Consider the following 6,000-nt stretch of genomic DNA (forward strand, 5'->3'; position numbering starts at 1 on the left):
TTATTCATATTTTATTCCATACGAATACATTTTCCTAAATAAAACGTATTGTCGTACAAAAATGTGTTCAATTATTTTTTTTTAGTTTGTACAAAAAATATGTAAAAAAATATATAGACAAAAATTGTTTTAATAGCGTAGAATGCAGAATACTCCAAAGAAATTAATTTTATTCCAGCTAAAAATAATTCCTAATATTTATTTTGTTTCCAGACGACACATTGTAAGTTCCTAGCTTTGTATATATGGCCTTTTTATGCTAGTAAAACGCATATAAAAATAACAATTAATAAAATCAGAATAAACTAGTTGAAGGTATTTTATTCAAATAAAAATGATCGTTGTTTGCGAAGTTATTGCTTAATATGTTCGGTAAATGTATTTTCTCTGACGAATAGCCAAAGCAAATAATTTCACAGACTTTTGTAGTTTTTTAGTTTTTCTACCAAATTCTACCAAATCGACGATTTAAAACTAAGCAGACATAGTATAAAATGTAACACGATATCGGAACACACACACACACACACACACACACACACACATATATATATATATTTATATGCATATATATATACACACATATATGTGTATATATATGCATGTACCTATATATACATGTATATACATATATATAGTAATGCATGAAAATATGTATAGTAATTATGCTAAACAGCAAATTAGGGGATTGGAGTTCTGTTCGAGTTCCAAACTTTGGTCCATCCATCAGGACCGTCAAGAGTAACACGGGTCTCATCTGCACGGGACACGTTGCAAATCGATTTTCATGGAATTCTGCGCCCAAGCCTTTCGTTTTTCCCTATGTTGTTTACTCAATGGAGGCCTTGGAATAATTTAGATGTTCCTTGCCATCTCATTCAACACATTACATCGGGCTTGTCTTGATCTTGGAGCAATTCTAGCTCTTGCAAAAAATGGAAGCATTGGTACTGTTTGGATTTCAGTTAACTTCCCTAGGAATTTTCCGAATATCACGATGTGGATGGTTTCTCCTGGTGCCCTTATCCATTCTGGATTTGGTGTTTGGATTGTTCACGAATGAAGCGAGTTTTTTTATGCCTTTCCACCTCCATAGTTAAGTCTTTGATGAACAATCCTTCTGCGAGTCCACCATCAATCCTTTCCTTTTCGATAAGCGTTAATCACCCTATTATGGCCTTTTAAAAGACCTGCAATAAAGCGATGGACAGTATAAATTACTTGACAATAAACAAAATATTATAAATTCGTGAATATCGCATGGATTTGGCCTCCTTCAGTCTTGACAGACTATGGATACCCCACAGTAAGGGTGCTTGCGCGTGAAAATTTTTGTGGCAAGAATTGCGCAATCTCAAAACAAACCTCTCCTGAATCGACATTGTGTAATACCAGTGGACAGTGGAGGTTCAGAACAGCTGGAAACAATACCGAGATAAACGGAAAGCACATACATCGCCTAGATTTCGCAAATGGTCACCCATTTAGTACTAGCCAGGCTCAACGTTGCTTAACTTCGGTGATCTGACGAGAACCGGCGTGTCAACGTGATTATGCCGTATATGAATAAACGGTTGGGAAATAACTTATCTTGAAACAGTCATTTGATGATACAAGTTTCATTTTTGTGTGACGTATATTTAGTGAAATATTGATATTTTACAAATCTGCAATAAAGCGATTGACAGAGTTTATCTATATATATATATATATATATATATATATATATATATATATATATATATATATACATATATATATATATATAAATATAAAGAGATTAGAACAATAGTCTAAAGAGCAGAGTGTATTTTAATGTAATAGTAAAATTACTAATTTAATTAAAATACCGGGAAAGAAAAAGTGCTCGTTGCAATTTAGATATATAAGCTCGATAGGTAAATATCCTAGAGCTAATTTAATATTCAGTAATGCGATTGATAATTTAAAATTCAAATTAGAATTAAATTAAAAATCCGTTTCACAAGAAGGAACAACAACAAAATCAATAATTTGTACGATCGTTTCGGAAAACGATGTTTTTATTGTGGTAGACATTAAGCCACGGACCATAATTTTTACATATAGTATTTTTAACAAACAAAGTTTCCTCATCATCAAAGTATTGGGAAGGGTTTTTAATATATGTAAAAAAAACACCATAAATAAACCTAGCATTAAAAGTAAGGCAGATGTGCATGCGAGGCAAGCACTCTGCCAATTGAGCAAACGCCTCGCATACAATAAATTCTATTAACTAACACAGATGAAGTAAACCGCGGCGAAATCCGACTATGGAATTAACCTACTTTGTCTAACTGATGATGGTTGGCTGTGGAACTTATTATATATATATATATATATATATATATATATATATATATATATATATATATATATATATATATATATACATATATACATATATATATATATATGTGTGTGTGTGTGTGTGTGTGTGTGTGTGTTATGGCTTGCAATAAGCCACAAAGGAAACAGAACAACGGAATAGAGTTTAAACAATGTATTATTGGAACAACAACGTAAAAAGGTTACAACTGAAAAGAGTAGTAAACGTCATCGAGGAGGCGAGGGTCGCTCAGGGATCAAAAGGTCCATGGTTTATATGATGGATAGAACAGTCCATTTTGAGAGTGATTCACCCACAACACCCCACTCCCAAGCTGATTTCCGTGGTTGTGAAAATCAGTATTTCTTCCTTTTGGTTCAGACCACTAAGGGGTCTGTGCGCTTCCTCTTTCTGCCGAAGCGTCTCGGTTCTGACATCCTTTTTGGCGGATCTATGTCAAAACAGTCATACACAGTTTCAATCGCCTCACTGCCGTCTTGCGGTGGTTCTTCTTGATCCTCGTAGAAGCGTTTCCTGATTTGGTTCAGGTGACTCTTATGTTGGAACTTTGGGCCCTAAATGATGTATGTAACATGGCCGAATCTTCGTAAGATTGTGCCCTGTTCCCCCCCAAAAAACGTTATTTCTAAAATGTCTAAAATAAACGTTACCTCCGCTGTTAAACCGTTCATTGGCATTGTAGAGGTTCTGTTGTGTACTATGTGTTTGGGTAGCAGTTTATCAAATACGGATATTTTAATATATATATATATATATATATATATATATATATATATATATATATATATATATATATATCAAAAAGTTTGACTCATTTCCAGGTAGCCCACATCTAAAATTTAAAGTTTTTAGATCCAAAATTGGCCGAGGAGTTTGTTAGAGTCTACAAAGTTCAACTATTTCAATTTGACATTTTAAAAGGCAAATTTCCGCCCCAAAACTGATTAAAATCTTGCTGTATGCCTGAACACCTTCATGTAAAATTTCTAATGTTTAAGCCCAAAATTGGATGAATAGTTTGCTAGAGATCGACAAGGTCAAATATTTTTAACTTTGACCTCTTTGCAGCCTAATTTTTGACCAAAAACGATTAAAAAGCTTGACCTAGGTCTGAATACACTTAATGTAAAATTTCACATGTTTCGACCAAAAATTGGCTGAGTAATTTGGTAGAGACCGCAGAGATCAATATTTTATTAGCTTTGACCCAAATTTTGACAACTTAACATTCATTGTTTTCGGCTAACATCCAGTTTAAAAGTTTAATCCATGTCCAAGTAACCTACATCTAAAATTTAAAGAGTTTACACCCAATATTGGCGGAGCAGTTTAGTACAATTTTCAAAGGACAAATCGGTGAACTTTGATCCCTTGACAGTAAAATTTCTGGCAGAAAACCGCTTAAAAAGATTTTCCCAAATCTCAATACCCCTTATGTTAGATCTCGAGTCTGTAGACTGAAAATTGGTTGGGAAATATTCACACACATACACACAGAGAGACAATTTCGCTTATATATATATATATATATATATATATATATATATATATATATATATATATATATATATTTATATACATATATATAAAAGTTTGACTCATGTCCAGGAAACCTACATGTAAATTTCAAGTGTTTAGACACAAAATTGGCGGAGGAGTTTTGTAATACTTTTAACTTTCTTGAAGTTATACATTTGGATTTTACCGTCACTGGATTATTTATCTTCCACCAGACTATCCATTCATGTCTAATCACCTTTTTCTTTACCGTATTCCCTCTGCTTCACTTTTTGTTATCAAGTAAGATTTTTGACTTACTTGTTGTTTCATCAAATACTTTTGCGTGCAAAATCCGATCCCACATTTTGCTAATTCCTACCCTCTGATGAGAAGGAAAGTATTTCTTCGAAACTCTGCGGATTAAGGACTATCCACTTATCTTGTATTTCCTTTTCAGATTAAATATGTTTTTTACTTATTTCAAGGTGTTTTTTAACATGTTTTATTAACTGTTTGCTCGTTTTATAAGCTCTATTTCCTATTTGGTTTTATCGAGCTTTTACATCTGGCTGAGATAATTTTATAAATATTAATTCTTTAATATTTATAATATACTTTAATTTTACCATCTTGGATCATTTTGGTAAATTTAATTGTAACTTTTATTATATATATATATATATATATATATATATATATATATATATATATATATCATTCAACCACGGTAGTGGTTGAATATATGCTCAAGTCCGAAATTGAATGAATCGAGACACATTCAAACCCCCACCACTAATTCCGTTCGCAACCAAATTTCAAACAGGTTATATAGTTGGATAGAACACCTCATTAGCTAAATTTTGAAAAAAAAATTCGAAGATTTGTTCAGTAGAAAAAAAGTTACAACAAAATATGTGGGTTCACAAACAGGAGAGTAAGTACATGCATAAGTGACTAACGCTTTTTTTTTTAAATCGAACTATTAATATGCTAATAATATATTATTTTTAAAAATCGAACTATTAATATGCTAATAATTCGCCGGTTCCAAGTTATTATTATAACTACTACTCTTAGAGCTGCTGCTACTGCTGTGAGATCGTGCTTTGTCCATATTATCATCAGCAGCAGGGAACCTGCTTGCCTAGTTTCGGTAGTAAATAAGTCGAATAATACATGTGAACTTAAAAGACTAAAAAGAATAAAATACTAGTGAGAGTGGCAGAGACAATCAGAAGAAGTCAGAAAAAAATGGATAAAATAAAAGGTTTAGTTTTTATTTTATTTTAATAGAAGAAATGAACGAAAAAACAACACAACTTTATTTAAACTGACTCGGAAATACTGAAAATAGTTTAAAGATTGTTGAATTTTTATTTTATTATTCATTTATCTCATTCGTTCAGGGAATGAAAGAGAAATATTTTTTTTAGAAAAACAGACAACATTGTCGATTATTCCTGTATTTTTCTTTGCGTGTATTTATATATATAATGTTGACAACGAAATTGGAATAATAATGATAATAAATATATATTTATTTACAAAAAAAAAAGAAAAAAATCCTCTGAAGGAGATTTGTTTTAAACGTAAATTTAAAATAAAGGATAAAAGGAGACGTCACTTTAAATGTCGATGACAATGGATATTGAGAATAGTAATAATGGAAGTAATCATGAGGTGGGTAATCAATTAAATGAAGAAGAATTGAAAAAAAATGAACTTCAAAATAATACAAGAAAAAGAAAAATGGAAAATGAAAAAATAAAAAATGCAAAAAGACAAAAAAAATTTAAAGAACAAAATAAAGAAGAATATTTAAAAAGAAAACGAGAATATAAAAAATATAGAGAAAAAAATAGAGAAGAAATAAATGTTAAAATCAAGAACATCAAAAAAATTATAGAAATGAAAATAAAGAAGAATTTAAAATTCGAAATAAAGAAAATTAAAAAAAAATAAGAGAGAAAAATAAAGAAAAATACAATAATAAAAAATAAAGATTATCAAAGAAATTTTAGAGTAAAAAATAAGAATAATACCTTTTTTAGAAAAAAAAAGAAAATTAATCAAACTAATTATAAAAATAAACACAAATTAATGGAAGAACAAAAAATGAAAAAATATGA

At 30.4% G+C, this 6,000-nt stretch overlaps 1 pseudogene; it reads right to left on the reverse strand.

Moving 5' to 3' along the window:
* Positions 1-1,447: 1,447 nt before the first annotated feature.
* On the reverse strand, positions 1,448-1,564 carry LOC145297428 (5S ribosomal RNA; annotated as a pseudogene).
* Between the last annotated feature and the right edge of the window lie 4,436 nt (positions 1,565-6,000).

The sequence above is a fragment of the Euprymna scolopes genome, chromosome 17 (assembly GCF_053919585.1).
Source record: "Euprymna scolopes isolate OS-2025 chromosome 17, ASM5391958v1, whole genome shotgun sequence".
NCBI lineage: Eukaryota > Metazoa > Mollusca > Cephalopoda > Sepiida > Sepiolidae > Euprymna > Euprymna scolopes.